Source organism: Pinus tabuliformis, chromosome 1_2 (assembly GCF_031772625.1).
Source record: "Pinus tabuliformis cultivar Carrire ecotype Pingquan chromosome 1_2, CPIR1, whole genome shotgun sequence".
In the NCBI taxonomy this organism is placed as follows: domain Eukaryota; kingdom Viridiplantae; phylum Streptophyta; class Pinopsida; order Pinales; family Pinaceae; genus Pinus; species Pinus tabuliformis.
The window spans coordinates 1,295,014,943-1,295,033,867 of NC_142298.1; positions in this window are offsets into that span (position 1 = coordinate 1,295,014,943).

The window sequence follows — 18,925 nt, forward strand, 5'->3', positions numbered from 1 at the left end:
TAAGTTTAATGTTGGATATATCATATAGATATATTTCGATATGATATATATCGTATGTGGCAAAGAAATGATTATATATAAATTTTGCAGTTAATTCGGTATAAAATTATGATACTTTTGATTATGTTTTTATGGTTTGGTTATATATATAAAATCAACAATGCAAAATGCAAAGTAAATTGATTACATATTTATTGTAAAATTTACATTGAACTTACATTTATGAACATTTGTAATTAAAGAGAAATAAGAAATGGTTTATTTCTCATTTGGGCATTCAGTTTTGATTCTATGTTTATTTCGCATGAAGTTCTGATTTAGCATTGTTGAAAATTAATTTTTGTGAGTCAATCTCCGGGTTTAGTTTATAAATTGAACAATCAATTTGTAGTCATTTTCGGTAATGCTGACTGCTTTTGATTTTGCTGGAGAATTATTACAGTTTTATGGAGTTTATTAAAATGTCATTTTGACTTACTCCTTTCAGTAAACATTATTTTTCTCTCTGGTTAAGTTTTGTTTATGCAACAAAATAATGTCTAGTGATCCATATGATTTTAATTAATTAGAGAATAGCCACAGCATCTTTAATTAAATAAAATTATATATTGATTGGCAAGATCACATAAAGATTATTTAGACATTAAATTGTAATTAATTACACTGAATATAATAAATTTTATCCCACAGGAATTTTTATTATATTTATGTGATTAATTAGGATAAAATTTCATAACTTACCCACAGGAGTTATGAATTAATAAGTTTTATTATAAAGTTTTATTGAATCTGTTTGAATTGAAAATTTAGCCCACAGGCAATTTTCATGTCATTTGATTCAATTCTTTTTAGCATGTTTTACATTGGTAAAACATGAAAGTTCATAAAGTTTTATTGAGTCTGTTTGAATTGAAAATTTAGCCCACAGGCAATTTTCATGTCATTTGATTCAATTCTTTTTTGCATGATTTACATTGGTAAAACATGAAAGTTCATAAAGTTTTATTGAGTCTGTTTGAATTGAAAATTTAGCCCACAGGCAATTTTCATGTCATTTGATTCAATCCTTTTTTGCATGATTTACATTGGTAAAACATGAAAGTTATTAAGCCTCAATTTTAACATAAGCATGTGATCCTTTATTTTGATGCAGCAGTACAACCTGCAAATTTCTCTGAAATTCGTTGTGACATTCCCGAACTTAAGGGAGATAACTACAATATTTGGAAGGAGAGGATTCTCCTTCATTTAGGGTGGATGGACATAGATTATGCTATCAGGAAAGATGAACCATCGGCACTCACTAATACTAGCACTGCAGCGGACGTCACGCTTTATGAACGATGGGAGTGATCCAATCGTCTAAGCATGATGTTCATTAAGACTAAAATTTCAGCTGGTATTCGAGGTTCCGTTGATCAGCATGACAAGGTCCGAGACTTGTTGAAGGCCATTGATGAACAATTCGTCTCTTCAGACAAGGCACTAGCAAGCACCCTAATCATGAAGTTCTCATCCCTGAGGCTCACCAGTGTGAAAGGTGTGCGCGAGCACATCATGCAGATGAGGGACACTGTGGCTCAATTGAAGAAACTCGAGGTTGAAATATCGGAGTCCTTCCTAGTGCACTACATCCTGAACACCCTTCCGCACCAATATGGACCTTTCAAAATCTCTTACAACACACATAAGGATAAATGGTCAATTAATGAACTCATGACTATGTGTGTTCAAGAGGAAGAGAGACTGGTGATGGAACTGGGAGAGAGTGCAATGCTGGCAACGCGTGGAAAGGGCAATCTCAAGCCAATCGCAAAGGGAAAGGTAAAGCACCTCCCCAAGCTGATATCAAGAAGGTTTCCAAGTGTTTTTTCTGTAAGAAGAAGGGACACATGAAGAAGGAATGCGCAAAATATCAGAAATGGCTTGCAGACAAAGGGTTTGCAGAACCTAAGGAAGCCAGTGGGAAGTGAGTAAAGCATCTTATCAGGAAACAAGATGGGCTCGCATGTGGAAGCTATAGGAACATGTTATTTAGCTTTAAGTAGTGGTTTTGTTTTGAAGTTAGAAAAGACCTTTTATGTTCCAAGTTTTTCTAGAAACTTGATCTCAGTTTCAAGGCTTGTACCTTTTGGATATTCCTTAAACTTTTCAGAAAAGAATTTTTCAGTCTATTCTATAAATCTGATTATGTTGGGAATGGTATTTTGTCTAATGGTCTTTACTGCATTAATTTACAAAACAATGTCACATATGATTCAATGCATGTTCACACTGGCACTAAAGGATGATGGTTATTAACACTTCTTCATTAATAACACATCTTCATTGATTCCCCTCTAGTCATGGTGAGCAATTGGTTTGCAAGCTCAAGAAGTCATTATATGGTTTAAAACAAGCATCCCGCCAATGGTATTTGAAATTCCATAATGTAATTTCTTCTTTTGGTTTTGTAGAAAACATTATGGATCAATGTATATACCTGAAGGTTAGTGGGAGTAAAATTTGTTTTCTTGTTTTATATGTGGATGACCTTTTTCTAGCAACCAATGATAAGGGTTTGCTACATGAGGTGAGACAATTCCTCTCTAAAATTTTTGATATGAAGGATATGGGTGAGGCATCTTATGTCATTGGCATTAAGATCCATAGAGACAGATTTCAAGGCATCTTGGGTCTGTCACAGGAAACCTATATTAATAAAATTTTAGAGAGATTTCGGATGAAGGATTGTTCACCAAGTGTAGCTCCCATTGGGAATGTTGGGACGATATCAGAGTGATCCAGGTTTAGACCACTGGAGAGCTGCAAAGAAAGTAATGAGGTACCTTCAAGGGACCAAAGACTACATGCTTATGTATATCCTGTTTGAGGCTAATTTACATGGTGTATGGCTTAAGAATTTCATTTCTGGGCTTAGAATTATGGATTCTATATCTAAGCCATTGAGAATATATTGTGATAATTCAGCTGCTGGTTTTATGGCTAAAAAAGTGGGAGTCGAAATAAACACATCGACATTAAGTATTTAGCTATAAGGGAACGTGTTAAAGAAAATAAAGTGGTCATTGAGCACGTCAGCACTGAGTTAATGATCGTTGATCCTTTGACTAAGGGCATGCCACCGTTTAAATTCAAGGATCATGTATTGAATATGGGACTTGGTTCCATTATGCAGTTTTTCATTGTATGGACAATGTTAATGAAATTCTTAATTATTGTGATGTTTTTTCTCATATTTATGTGCACCTTAAGTTGATTTGAGAAAATTCATTTAAGAAGGACCAAGAATAAACATAGGGTTTATTCATTAAGAAATTGTTGCCACATAAATTATAATAAGAATAAATACATAGTAATACATGGAAGATAATACTCGTCATAAGAGGACTTATCGCCATGATTCATGTATCTATTACTTAATACAGATTATCAATGGTTTTTAAGTTGAGACATTAAGTTTGGAAGTATGGACCAAGTGGGAGAATGTTAAGCTCCATTAGTTTATGCAAAATTGCTGCCTAAAATTATGGAATTTAAACTGCAGTCTTTCCTTAACTTATGGAAACCAACTGCAGTAGTTTCCTTAAGTTAAGGAAATCAACTACAGCTAATAAATTTATTGTTAGGAGCTACTGAAGTGGTCCATTACTCCCATCTGGAGTTCTCTGCCTTGATCTGTGGGACATCTGACACATAGCTATCAGAAGCTTGATGGAAGCTTAGCTATAAATTCATCTGTTTGGTCCCCAAGCTTGCATCTCAATCCCCTTCAGTTTTACACCATCTAGCTGAGGTAGCAGAGCTTGGAAGTGCCTTCAGATCAGCTGCATTCTTTTCTTTTTGCTTGGGCAGCTGGAGCGTGGTTTTTCATAAGGAAATTGCATCAAGAGTTTCACCAATGGCTGGAGGTAATCCGTATCCCTCGGCATTAAGTTTCAACGATTCTTTTCAGTTCTTTCCGCATGCAGAATCGCTGTTTAAGTTTATGATTTTTCTAACACTCCATCTGCATTGAGCTTCTATGTATTGAATCTAATGGTGTCTTATTTTCGCATACCTCTCTCCAAATCTATGCACCTGTGGTCACTGTCACGAATATCAATGGCTAATGTGGGAGAGAAGCTAAAGCGTGTTCAATGTGGGGGATCCCTTATGCTTGATTAGATTGCGCAGAAATAGAGATCAAACCCATTTTATTGTGAGTGTAGCTTGTAATTTATCTTTGCCCTGGTGATTTTCTGGGATGAATTGCTAATGTTGTCGAGTTTTTTCTCCTTTTTGATAGTAAATTTTTGCACGTGTATTGCATTAAATTGCTTTAAAGTGATAATACAAAGGAAAGAACTTGTATGAATCCTGCCAAATCTTGAAGCTTCTGTGTTGGTCCTGCAAAACCTCTTAGCTTGTTAAGGTCAAGAGATTGGTTTTACACTCTAGAAACGACTGATACAAATCCCCTCCCCTTCTAAATCGGTAAGTCTTCAAGCTTTCGCCTTAACCAAGGGATTGGTTTTACACTTAAGAAACGCCTGACACGAATCCTACTAAATCTTTAAGCTTCTGCATTAACATCAAGCTTCTGTAATCAATGTATCTTGCCAAATTTCTCAACTTGTTCATATCAAGGGATTGGTTTGACACTTGAGAAACGACTGACATGGATCCTGCCTAATTTTTAAGCTTCTGCGTTAATAAAAAGTTTCCATAATTTTTGTAGATATTACGAGGAAATGAATCTTACCAAGGAAGGGCCGTAGCCAATCAAAATAGGTGTTTTTAATTGTATATCTTTGTTTGGCTTATATGCAGGGCCATAGGTACTCGGGTAACTTGGGATACGATAATTTTAATCCAAAAATAAGAAAAATCCCTTTCAAATTTATCTTGAAATTTTAATAAACTGTGGATGATGTAACTCATTTGTAACTTATTTTTTTCCTCATTTTGAAAGTTGAAATTCTTTCTTTCATTTTGAAATTTGACTAACCTCCTCCAATAGCACTCCCAACTCTTGATATTGCAACTGTAACAATATCAAAGGTACAATTGGATTCTGTTCATTTCTCTGCTGGTCATTCATTTGGAAATTCGAATACTCTTGCTTGTCATTGATTTGGACATTCGAATAACATTTATTTTGAAATTTGAATAATTTTGGATAACTCATTTTCTTCCTCGATTTGAATAACCTCCCATTACTCTGGATATAACTTAAATCTAACAACATATAAGCGGTATACTTTAGTAAAGCTAAGCTGTGCTAACCATGTACCACCGATACCCCTCTTTTGTGTATCTAAAACCTTCTTTCTTCTTTTGTTTTACACCTTGTTTTTCTAGGATCGAATTCTCACTGAATTTCAAGTGGAACTTTTTTTAGTGCGATTTTTGGAAATTTTTATGGTAGGTTTTTCTAGTCTAATTTCTCTAAAATCTGGTCTAATTTCTCTAAAATCCGGTAGGAATTTATTGAAATCACAAGCTTGATGGGTAATCCTGAGCAATTGAAGTGCCCTAGGGGTTTTCTAGAGTGCTGAATCCATATATACACTAAAAAAATTCTCTAAAATCCAGCAGGAATTTATTGAAATCACAAGCTTGATGGGTAATCCTGAGCAATCGAAGTGCCCTAAGGGTTTTCTAGAGTGTTGAATCTATATATACTCTAAAAAACTAGTTTAAATAACACAAATTAAAATTTCACCTCAAACTAGTTTAAATAACACAAATTAAGATTTCACCTCAAACGAAAGGACACAGATCTCCGAGCACCATCGCAGTAGACACCATACAAATGGCGAGAGTGGGAATGAAGATAAGATCGGAAGAGGCGGCTGTGAAGACGAGGCATCGTCAGCAACTATGAAGGAAATACATTTTAGAGGCGTGAGGAAAACGCCATGGGGGAGATTCGCAGCCCAGATCGGAGACCCCTGGAAGAAAAGAAGAGTCTGGCTCGCCACTTTTGACACCGCAGAGGAGGCTGCCCGAGCCTATGATAACGCTGCTAGATACATCAATTGGTTTGGGTAATGGTTGTTTTGCCAAAATATTTTGGGTCGCTTCTGATAAGAAACGCGTTCAGGTTTGTTTGAAGGGAGACGGATCTCCGAGCACCATGGCAGTAGACACCATACAGATGGCGAGAGTGGGAATGAAGATAAGATCGGAGGAGGCGGCTGTGAAGACGAGGCGTCGTCAGCAAATATGAAGGAAATACATTTTAGAGGCGTGAGGAAAACGCCATGGGGGAGATTCGCAGCCGAGATCGGAGACCCCTGGAAGAAAAGAAGAACCTGGCTCGCCACTTTTGACACTGCAGAGGAGGTTGCCCGAGCCTACGATAACGCTGCTAGATACATCAATTGGTTTGGGTAATGTTTGTTTTGCCAAAATATTTTGGGTCGCTTAGGATAAGAAATGCGTTCAAGATATATATATTGAATGGTTTTCGGAGGGATTTATAATGATTTTTAATGGGTTGAAGATTCTATGAACTCAATTGTGGTGAGTTTGCAGGTTTTTCCGAACACTTAGTTACAAACTTCTATTTTGCCAGGTGACGAATTTTCCAGCTATACCCTAAAGTCGGTTAAGCATAACAGACGAGCTTGAAAATGTCAGAACAAACTAAGCCATTAATCGGGTTGAAAATGTTATAAAATTTAAATCAACACTTCGACCAACTTTCCAGGTGAACCTGTACACTAAAAGTTCAGCATAACAATCGAGAATAAAATGTGACCGCAAACTAAACCATCACTCTTTTGAAAATGTTATAAAATTTAAATTAACAATTTAACAAAGACTCGCAAGTATGAATGAAACTCAAAACAATTATCTAGGTTTCTAAATATTTTGGGGGAGGGACTAAGTTAACAAAGATAAATATTTATTACTTATTCCATGTTGTTCTTGTCTTATTTAGAATGACTTCCAGTAATATTCATACCATTAAGAATTAAATTTCTTCAAAATTTATCATTTATTTTTTTGTTGTTCTGGTTTTTTTGTGATGACTTTAAGTACTAATCATACTATTAGGAATTAGATTGAATTTTTATTTATTTATTTTTTTTTATTTTTTTATTTATTTTTTTTTATTTTAGGAAAAATGTATAAAATTTATATTTTATTTAAAAAAATAAATATTTTTTTCTTTTTATTAATTTACCTATTAAAAAATTTAAAATACTTCATTTTACACTAGAAAGTTACTTGTAATGTAAAAAATATCATTTTTGGAAAATTTAAAACTATTATTTTATATAGTAATGGTTTCCTAAAATCTCTAGATATTCAATTTACATTAAAAAATTGGGTATGAGTTAAAAAAAATCTGGTTTCAAGAGAAAGAAAGTTCGACTTTTACTTCTAATTACTTAAAATTATTATTCATAAACAATAATTCACAAATTTATTTTATATTATAAATATTTTAAAATTATTATTTATAAACAAAAACTCACAAATTTTATTTTATATTATAAGTTTCTTAAAATTATGGTTGATAAATAAAAACTCACCAATTTTATTTTATTTTATATTAAAAGTAGTTCCTAAAATCTTTGTTTCATTAACCCAAAAAAAATCAAAAATATTCTTTTATATTAATTAATTTGTTATATACAATATATTTTTATTCAAGTTTAAAATTTTATCATTTTATTTATTTATTTTTGTTTATATGATTAAAAGTTAGTTTTTTTAAATTTATGAAAAATAAATATCCATATTAATATCCATATTGAATTTTATTTTAATCTTAAAAAGACATTTCATGTATAGAAATTCACAAAACTTATTTTATATTAAAAAAATAAGTTATAAATAAGATAATCTTGTTAAGTGGTTAAAATTTTATTTATTTTGTTTATATAATTAGATTTAGTTTTCTTGAATTTGGAAAAATAACCATTTAAAATAAAGTTTATTTTATCTCCAAAAAAACATTAATCAAAATAAATACTTATATTTATTTATTAATTTATTTTCCAAAACTTTACAAACCCCATTGCACATCAAAACTACATGTAAATAACAAAACCTGAAATAGAAGTTCAAACTTATCATTGTTTCATAGTTTTTCCACAAACCTTATTTTATATTAAAAAGTTAAGTGCGAATAAAAAGTTAAATGTGAATAAGTAATGTACGGTTTCAAATTATTATTTGTTAAGAATGTTTCAATTTATTAGTCGTTAAAATTTTAGTATTTAAATGTTTTAGTTTTTACATTTTAGGTTCGTTAAAAAAATTAAAATTAAAATATTACTTTATTTTAAAAAAATAACTAAAATATTAATATATTTATTTAGTTATTAATTTATTTAATAAGTCAAAACTTTATTTTAATTTAAAAATGTATATATATATATATATATATATTAAATAAAAAAAATAATATTTGAAGTTCAAACTTTTGATTCATATAATTTTCAAAAATCATTTGTGCTCACCAGGCCCGTTTTTAGTAAAATTAGTCATATAGAAATCATTTATGCATGAACAAAATCTCACTAGCCCGAGAATTTAAATATATTATTGATTATAATTTTCTAAAATTATTAATCATATAAATAAATATAGAATATATTATTTCTTAAATCGATTTTGAACTAAAATATATATTTATATGGTAAATATAAGGAATATTAGAAATAGCCTAATGATGAAAATCCTATCTTGGAATTGCAGGGGTATAGGGCACCCCTCCAAAGTTGCAGCCCTGAAAGATCTTATTTATTGTGAAAAACCAGGGATCTTTTTGTTACAGGAAACAAAGCAAAGCCTGCAGGATATGACTAAAATCATTGAACAGAACAAGCAGTACAATGGAAGCATTAGTGAATCCATGGGAGCTTCCGGAGGAATCGCTACAATCTGGAATCAAAACGTTTGGAATTATAAGTCAGAAATTATTAACCAGCATTGGATCCAAACAGTGTTAGAAAACAAAGAAGATCAGCAGACTCTAGTTATATACAACATTTATGCCCCTCACCATGTTAGGCCCCTATACTACTAGTGTAACCCCTTATTGTTATTAATACAACCCACTTATTATATTGATGTACCCATGTAGTGCCCATATTGTTATTAATGTGTCCCATAGAAGCCCACTATTGTTATTATTGTGCCCTTACATTATTATTGTTATGTCGGCTCCGATTATGTTATGACCCCTTAGACTCCTATATATAGAAAGGAGGTCTTTTCATTTGTATCATCCAAGAATTGTTCATTTATGCAATGTAAAGGAGGTTGCCCCTTCGAAGAGGCTGAATTCTAAGGTGTTTATCTATCTTTTCTATCTTTTTTTGAGCTGGTTTCATAACATTTGGTATCAGAGCTTTGGATTCTAGGGTTTCGCTGCTCCAAACAGGTCATCGTGGCATTTTCACTATAACTTTTTTCTGCGACGTTTCAGAAGTTGCAAAAAAACCCATTTGAGAAGAAATCACGCTGAACCTCAGGTCCGAATTTCAGAGCTTTTCGCGCTATATTTGCGGAGATATGATCTGAGGAAGTTGGTCTTTTTGCAGACTCCTGAATTACATTCCAAACAGGTGACCTGGGGAAAATAGTCATAACTTTCTCTCTGAGCATTGGATTGAAATTTCGTAAGAAGGTACAGAAAGAGGACGGACTGTAGTTTCTTGTATATCTTTTTCAAAGCCAAAGGTCGAAAAATTGACATGTGGCACTTCATACAAGTTCACTCTTCTGGAAAGGTCTATAATCAGGTCATCTTGGGATATTGTGCATAACTCTTTTTTGGAGAATCCAATTTGGATCAGACTGGTGGCATTGGAAAGAGGACACAGAGGGCTACTACAGGTAGCAATTTCAGAACTTAAATATCCGCAAGTACAGAGTTACAGTCGTTTCAAGATCGAGGTCCTAAAATCAAGAAAAAGCAAGATGAGGAAGTTTGATGGCAAGGATCCGGTAAATTGGATACTTCAGATGGAGCAATATTTTGATCTACATGGTGTACCACTGTTACAAAATGTATGTATTGCATCTTCATATTTAGAACCGGAACAATTTTTACGGTATAAAGGGCTTTGTTCTCGTAAACAACTTGTTATGTGGTCAATTCTCACAGAGGAAATGATAGCACATTATGAGGATACAAAGAGCAACACCTTCTTTAGAGCAACACCACAACAATTGGAAAGAGTAAAAGGGCTTTGTGACATATTTGAAAGTAAAATTATGGCAACAAGGAAGTCTACCCCTCACAACTTTAAAGATGGACGTGTTGTTTCTCCTAGCCTTCCACAACCTACAAGGGTTACACCACAACAATTGGAAGAAAAAAGAGAAAAAGGGCTTTGTTACAATTGTGATAGCAAATGCACTAAAGGTCATAAGTGTGCTGAGAAGAAATTGTTTTACATAGAGTATGAAGAAGAGGAAGAAAAGGATCAAGAAACATCAAAAGAAAAGGATATATGCCAGGACCCGAGCCCAGAGAAAGAAGAAATGAATCAGAACATATCTTGTAAACTATTGGCAAGAATGACCACTCTTCAAACTCTCAAGATAGAAGGACATATCAAGAAGAAAAAGGTGTAAGAAGTGAAAGATCACATCAAGAAAGAAGAAATGAATCCAGCCATATCTTGTAATTCACTGGTCGGAATTACCACTCCTCAAACTATCAAGATAGAAAGACATATCAAGAAGAAAAATGTTTAAGAAGTGAAAGATCACATCGAGCGTCAAGAAATGAATCCGACCATATCTTGTAAAGGATTGGAAGAAATTACCACTCCTCAAACTCTAAAGATAGAAGGACATATCAAGAAGAAAAAGGTTCAAGCAGTGAAAGATCACATCGAGCATCAACAACAAGTTCTCCAACTTTTAAAGGATAATGCCACTTCGGTGCAAAATCAAATGAAACAACAGGTAGATCAACATCATAGTGAAAAATGTTTTGATGTAGGTGACTGGGTATTTTTAATGCTACATCTAAAGCAAGATATTTATGAGAAGGAAATGTTGGCAATACTACATGCACTTAAAAAATGGCGACCTTACTGAATGGGAAGACTCTTCAAGGATGAGGATGTGGAAGCATTGTTTTGTGCTATTTCTATTATCCAACCGGATTGGATAAACGAAGCAAGGGATGAATAGAAGAAGGACAAAGAAGTATGGCCACTTATTCAAAAGTTGCAAAAGATCCCAATTCAAATAATATTGCCAGATATTTAAAGGAAGGAAAAATCATATTGGAACCTGGAGCAGTCATAGAAACAAGAACCCGACAGCTACGAAATCGATCAATTTCAAAGTATCTCATCAAGTGGAAGAACTTACCCGCTAAATATTCCACATGGGAGGACAAGAATTTTATACAGAAGCATCAAAAACTACTCAAGCATTGAGGACAACGATTTTTGAAGGAGAGGGGCATGTTAGGCCCCTATACTACTAGTGTAACCCCTTATTGTTATTAGTACAACCCACTTATTATATTGATGTACCCATGTAGTGCCCATATTTTTACTAATGTGCCCCATAGAAGCCCACTATTATTATTATTGTGCCCTTACATTATTATTGTTATGTCGACTCTGATTATGTTATGACCCCTTAGACTCCTATATATAGAAAGGAGGTCTTTTCATTTGTATCATCCAAGAATTGTTCATTTATGTAATGTAAAGGAGGTTGCCCCCTCGAAGAGGCTGAATTCTAAGGCGTTGATCTATCTTTTCTATCTTTTCTTGAGCTAGTTTCATAACACACCACTTCAAGGATAAGGAGTGTTGTTGGGAGGAAATCAAAGTCAGCATGAACGCAGAGGAGAATACAAATGTCATACTATGAGGAGATCTAAATCTTGTTCTCCGTGCTAATGAGAAAAGAGGAGGTATTTTCTCCCCGGATCCTTTCAGAACTCAGCTAGAAGACATTATGCATGACCACGATCTAGTCGATATCATTCCAAAAAATAGGAGATACACTTGGAGCAACTGCAGACCGAGGAGGTCTTGGAATTAGATCCCCTAAATTTCTCAATTTAGCCTTTGGAGGCAAAATTGTCTGGAGACTCATTACTGGACTCCCAGCATGGTGGAAAAAAGTTCTGGAAATTAAATATCTTAATTTTCCTAGATAGCAACTTCTTGATCGAGATATTCCCAATAGAGACTCCTCCAAAATTTGGCGATTATGCAAGAGAGCAATTCCACTAATCGCTCAAAATACTTCAAAAATCCCCAAGGGAGGTGCAAGCATCAATATTGGAGCTGACAGAATCATGGGTCAGCAGCCAATAAACAGACATGGGGGAGTCCACCCTATCCTTTCTTTTTTTGAAAGAACAGGCATACATTTCCTGGACCAGATCTCCCAATGGGATCCTCACACCCTTCTTTGGTCAGGTTGGGCCTTCCCAGCCATACCCAATGGCCTTAATGCAAGTCTTTCTGCCCTTCAATCCCATTTGCACAGTATAGCCCCTGTCAAAAAGAACGATCTTGATGGGTTTCGTTGGGACCCATCCAGATCCTCTTACACCATCCAAGCTGCTCACCATTACATTTGCAACACCAGCTTCCCCATGCCAAGTTGGAACCACTGGAAGGTGGTTTGGAAATCCGAGGCAATTCCAAAAATTAAGTTTTTTCTTTGGACCCTCCTCAAAGGGAAAGTCCTCACAGCCGAAAATTTGCAAAAGAGGGGAATCAATGGCCCCTCTCGATGTCCTAACTGCTTAGCTGCTGAAGAATCAATGCATCATCTCTTTATTGAATGCCCTTTTTCCATCGACTGCTGGAGGAATTTATCTCATAACAATCAAATCCCATGGAACACCCAAAACACCATAGGAGAAATTCTTTACAAATGGAAAAAAAACTACCCCTAGCAGCACAGGAAAAATAACACAGTGAAGAGAGTCTGGGATATTCTTCCCCACAATATGTTATGGAATATTTGGCTGACACGAAACCGGAAGGTTTTTAAGGATAAGGATTCGACTGTTAGAAGTCTTTGTACCAAGGCAAGGAGTCTTGCCCTTGAGATCATCTCAGTTAAGAATCTGAGAAGTATAAATGTCAGTGAACTCAGCATAGAAGAACGCATATTCATTGGACACCTGTTAGACCAAAACACCAGTAATCAGAAGGGCAACACTGCTAGCAACAGAAACAACAATGTTTCCCCTAACTGGAAGATTAGGCTAAAAGAGGAAGAATTTGCAGATTGGCTTAAAAACAGCAATAGGCATTATCTCTGTTTCGATGGGGCCTCAAAATCGAATCCCGGGGTAGCAAGGGCAGGAGGAGTCATTTTTAATCCTAATGAGGATAAAATACTCTCATATGAGTGGGTTCTTGGCCATACTTCCAATAACAGAGCAGAAGCCCTGGCCCTTTACCAAGGTCTTATCCAACTTGGGAAGCTTGGTATAGACACAGTCACGATATTAGGAGACTCGGCGATAGTCGTTAGTGCAATGGTTCAGAACAGGGATCTTCCCAATGCTCTCCTTCAGCAGATTATCAAATGGTGCCAAATCTTAGGACACACCATAAAAGACGTGTGCTATTATCATGTTCTGCGATCGCTCAATAAAATTGTTGACAGTCAAGCCAACAAAGCTTGTGCCAGACCATTGGGTTGCCTCATCTGCAATGGCATGGAATCATTTCAGCATATTCCATGATGAAGAGACCTCCAGGATTCGATCAACACCTCAGCTCATCCGACAACACTTATCTAGAAGATGTTGATCATCACCAAGGTAAAACAAGGCAAAAGGCACAAATTTAGAGCATCACGATCCATTATCTAACTCAAAGAATCATCAACACTTAATGACAAGTACATAAGGCATTGAAACTCAATATGAGGTGAGAAAATAATGTAGTTCATGTATTTTATGCACCATATCCATCAAATGCGAGTGAACTAAGAAAATGTGGGAGGAATCTTTGGTTAACAATTAGTGGAGAATCATAAATCTCATCCGTGGAACTATTATTTGAGATAAGAGTCACTTGAGAAAAATATTGTCTAGTTACCACTAGATGTCAAGGGATAACATATAGCTCCAAAATGGGGACGCATGCTCATGGTACAGTGCATGAGAACACCTACAATCTATGGAACTCCAAAACTTGCATTCTATATCAATAAACTAATCATGCTATATCTCACCATAAAACCATTAGTAAAAAGAGGCAAGGTAATATGATCATAATGGTCTATGAAAAATGAAAGGAAATACAACAAAAATGTTAGATGTAAGTAAGAGTTCATGAAATCAAACAATAATTGAAAATAGCTCTCAAACAGGCCATGTGTTCCACTCCCGTATTGGCACTACCCGATTTCACCAAATCTTTTGTGATTGAATGTGATGTTTCAGGTACGGGTATTGGGGTTGTCTTAATGCAGGAAGGTCAACCCTTGGCCTTCACTAACCAACAAATAAGTGGGACAAATCTGGGACAATCTACCTATGAGAAGGATATGATGGCCATCTTACATGCAGTGGATACCTGGCGACCATACTTATTGGGGTGGCGTTTCCAAATCCGCACAGACAATCAAAGCCTTAAATATTTTTTGGAGCAATGCCTATCCTCGCCACAACAAAATAAATGGCTAGCCAAAATGTTGGGATATGATTATGAGATAATTTACAAGAAAGGGTGAGAAAATGTCGTAGCGGATGCTTTATCACACCAATTTGAGGAGGAAAGCACCTTGCTAGCAATCTCTCTTCCCATTCCAGAGTGGATTGAAGAGGCTCACAAGGAATGGTTTTCACATCCTTTGCTCTCCCAACTCATTAATAAATTGCAGGCGGATCCAAATTCCACAACGGCCTACTCTTGGCAGGATGAGATTCTTCGCTACAAGGACAAAGTAGTGATATCACCAACATCCACCCTTAAAAGTCGCATTTTGCCAGAGTTGCACTCATCTCCCACTGCAGGCCATTCAAGCTTTCAGAAGACTTATGCTCGCACTCGACGTTCATTCTTTTGGACAGACATTAAAAATGACATTCTTACTTTTGTAGCTGAGTGTGATGTGTGTCAATGCCTATGACTGGAAGAAGTCCCACTTACCAGGATTTGCATAGATCCTATGTTCTATCAACAATTGTAACACAGTCACTAGGTGATGTTCATGTTCCTCCTTCGTTTTTGAATAAACCAATATGTTGTCCACAAATAGAATGACAAACTTGTCCAAATAAGGCTGTAACACCCCATTAATCAGGCACATGAATGTGGTAGGGGTGTTAGTAAGCCCAAAGCGTACCACTACAAATTCATAGTGCCCATATATTATTCTGAAAGTAGTCTTGTGAGTGTCCTCCTCCTTGATTCTTACTTTGTGGTATCCCGAACTCAAATCAATTTTGGAGAAGATTGATGCTCCCCTTATTTGGTTAAAGAGATCATTGATCCTCGGTAATGGATACCTGTCTTGACGGTTACCTTGTTCAATTGCCTGTGATCAATGCATAGTCACAGGGTCCCATCTTTCTTCTTTACAAACAACCCTGGTGCTCCCCAAGAAGACATGCTTGGCCTTATATATCCTTTGTTAAGAATTTCCTTCACCTGTAGCTTTAGCTAAACAAACTCTAAGGTGCTCATTCTGTATGGAGCTTTGGATGTTGATGCCGCTTCAAGTGCCAACTCAATAGAGAAATATATCTCTCTATGAGGAGGTAATTGTCTAGTCAATTTAATGTCTTAAATTGCTCTACATAAATTATCAATCCGGGTATCGTAAACTGATGAAGTTTGGTGCACCATATGTGCTTAGTTAACCTTTTTCTTACTTCGTTGTTTTATAGTTTATGTTGTTTTGGGGGTTTTGTTCTTGTTGGTTTCCTAAAGTGTCTAATGCAAATGAAAATCCTATTCTAAGGTCCTAAGAATACTTTTAAAGGACAAGTATGGAAAGAGATTTCAAGACAAGGCCTATGTCCCTAATGGTAACTTCCAAAACTTAGCCAAAAGATCTCAAAACATGTTATTGATGGAATTAGTACTTAAACAAAAGTGTAAATATGCAGCTACTTTAATCAAAATAGAATGCAACAACCAATCAATGAGCTAGTGACTATGAAACCCAGTATCATTGTCGCTGTATAAAAAGAAAATAAAAACTGAACTTAAAGCAACTCAAAGACTGAAAGCTAAGCAACTAAATCACCCTACTTCAACCCCCGTTTTGATCCTTTACATTTCAACTCAATCTGTCTATAGGAAGTAATCATAAACAAGCTGAGTAATATGATATCTAAATTACAGGAAATTAAATTGCATAAAAGGAAACTAAGATTTAACTACTCATTCATATTTCAACTCCTCACCTTTCGACTCACTCTGTCTATAGGAGGTAACCAAAAATGACATGAGTAATTTAATCACTAACTTGCAGAAAAGTAAACTAAATCATATTACATCAACCCATATTCTGACCCCTCACCTTTCGACTCAATCTGTCTATAGGAGGGTAATCATAAACAAATGGAGTAATATGATATCTAAATTGCATGAAAGTAAATGAGCAAAACAAAACTGAAAGAAATAACAATGCTGGAATTAGAACTCAAAAAAAAAAATCAGCAGAAGGACAAGATGATTCCATCATGTCATTAGTCATTAAAAAGCTATGTGCATTACTAATCTACAATTAACCAGTTGAACACACTTGCATGAATTAAAATTGCATGAATGAAAAATCTAATCTACCAACTTGAAAGCAATCAAATGACATAATGAAATCAAAGCAAAATTTACAAAATGAAATCTACTCTACCTTACATTCTAATATGCTCCATGACATCTACTTCACATCTCCTTCCATGTTGAGAACATCAAATCTTTATTCAAATTCTTCAAAATCACAAAGTACAACAAAGTTCTCCAAATCTTTCAAATGCCATCAAGGAAGAACTACAAACTCACAAGCTAAAAAGACTTAAGAACTCCAAACTCTAAGCTCTAAGATAACAAATGAAGGAGAGAGATCTCATATTTATACAAAAAGATGAGAAGCCATCTCATTAATGAGAGTCCATGAATCTCTCCCTCTACCTCTAGAGTCCTAATCAAAATAGGAACTGATAAGACACATGTCTTCTTAGAGTTACAATACAATTAGGAGATGTGACACATATTCTCATGATCCCATGATTCTTTCCACTCAAATTCGAGTTTGGCCTTAGAGTGCCACATAAGGTTCTTCTAGAAGCCTCCTTTCAACCTACACATGTCAACAATCTCAACCCATTTGTTAGGTATAAGCATATGCACATTATTTTCTAATTTTTAACCACAAATTCACTTAAAAGGCTTAGAATTAATAAAGATTGGAAAAACATAAATGTGGCCCAATGATAATGAAAGTGGGATGAATGTGGTGACATAGTAGTGAAATGGAGGTGATATAATGGACATAATAGTGAAAGTGTAATGGAAATTAATGACATTTTCAAGACTCAACATACCCCCCAACTGAAGCTATTGCATGTCCTCATGCAATATATATTACATTAACTTTTTTGATTCTTGAGCTTTGGCTTAACTTTGCATGATATCATTTGATAACTTCATATTTCTGCAAAGTGTTTCACTTGAATTGCAACATGGTTGGTTCTTGTGTTACAACCATTTTTTTTGTTGTTGCCTTCTATTTTGATCTTTGAACTTTGCATAATAATATTTTGATTATTGTTGCAAAGTAAATCTTTATTGGATTGCATGATGGTTGGTTCTTGTGTGACAACCATGATTTTGTTTATATCCAATTTATCCTTTAAGCACATTTTCAAAAGCCATTATATGCTCATAATAGCAATGTAATAATTAATATATGTTGGAAGTATGTGGGTTCCTAAATATGATATGGACATGGCAAGATATGAATATGAATGTATTCCCCCCCTCAACTGATGGTATTGGCAATTTTATGAAATGAGTAAGAGAAATGTTTTTCCAACAATTATCATTCTAGCTTTTTATGGAATTTTATGGTCAAAAGTTAGAAAATGACATACCTTCACTTACCCTTTGGAATGGATGAGTTGTATGTGTGATGGCTGAAAAATTCTGATCATATTCTTCTTCAAGTGGCTGAACAAGAGGAGTCATGGATAGAGAGATAAGATGACTTTTTATTGCTTCTACTAAAACTTGTTGAATCTGCTCCAAAATGCTAAAAATAATAGTCTTCACATCTTCAAAATTCATTGGCACAATTCCTACTATGTGAAAAAATGTTCTGATGTCGAACATAGTAGGAAATTGTTGGCTTAGTGGCCATTAATGGATGCCACTAGTCAACACGAGAACTCTCACCATTGATGACAATGAGAGTCAAGATGCCCAAACACATCTTGCTAGGTATGAATGAATTTGCTGATGTCGAGTCACCTAGGAGATCTAACGAACAAGGGACATTAATGTATTCCCATTTTTTGTTAGCATGAGGACTTGCCATTAACGCATGCAAGCCTCAAGGTGTTTTTACAAAGAACTTAGACTCAAAGGACTATGGACTCAATTATTTGCATTGAAGCAGGGCTTATTTGCGGAATGAAAATGACAGGAAATGGAAGATGAAAATGGAAGATGGCAATGGAGAGTAGAAATGGCAATGGGCAATAAGCATATGAATGAGCCTCTTGCTTTTATTTGTGGGTTATGAATGGACAAAAAGAGATGGAAAGTGTGTGTGAATGTAAGTGGAAAGTATGGAGTGGAATGAGGTGAATGGTTTATTATGAAGTATGGATGTGATGGATGGATGTGATAGAGACAATAGTATCTGAAAGTTTTTTTTTTCAAGTGTTTGGATCTGATTTTGCATCAGCATATTTCCTCTTTGTTGTTGATCATCCTCTTATGAAACAAATTGGTCTCTT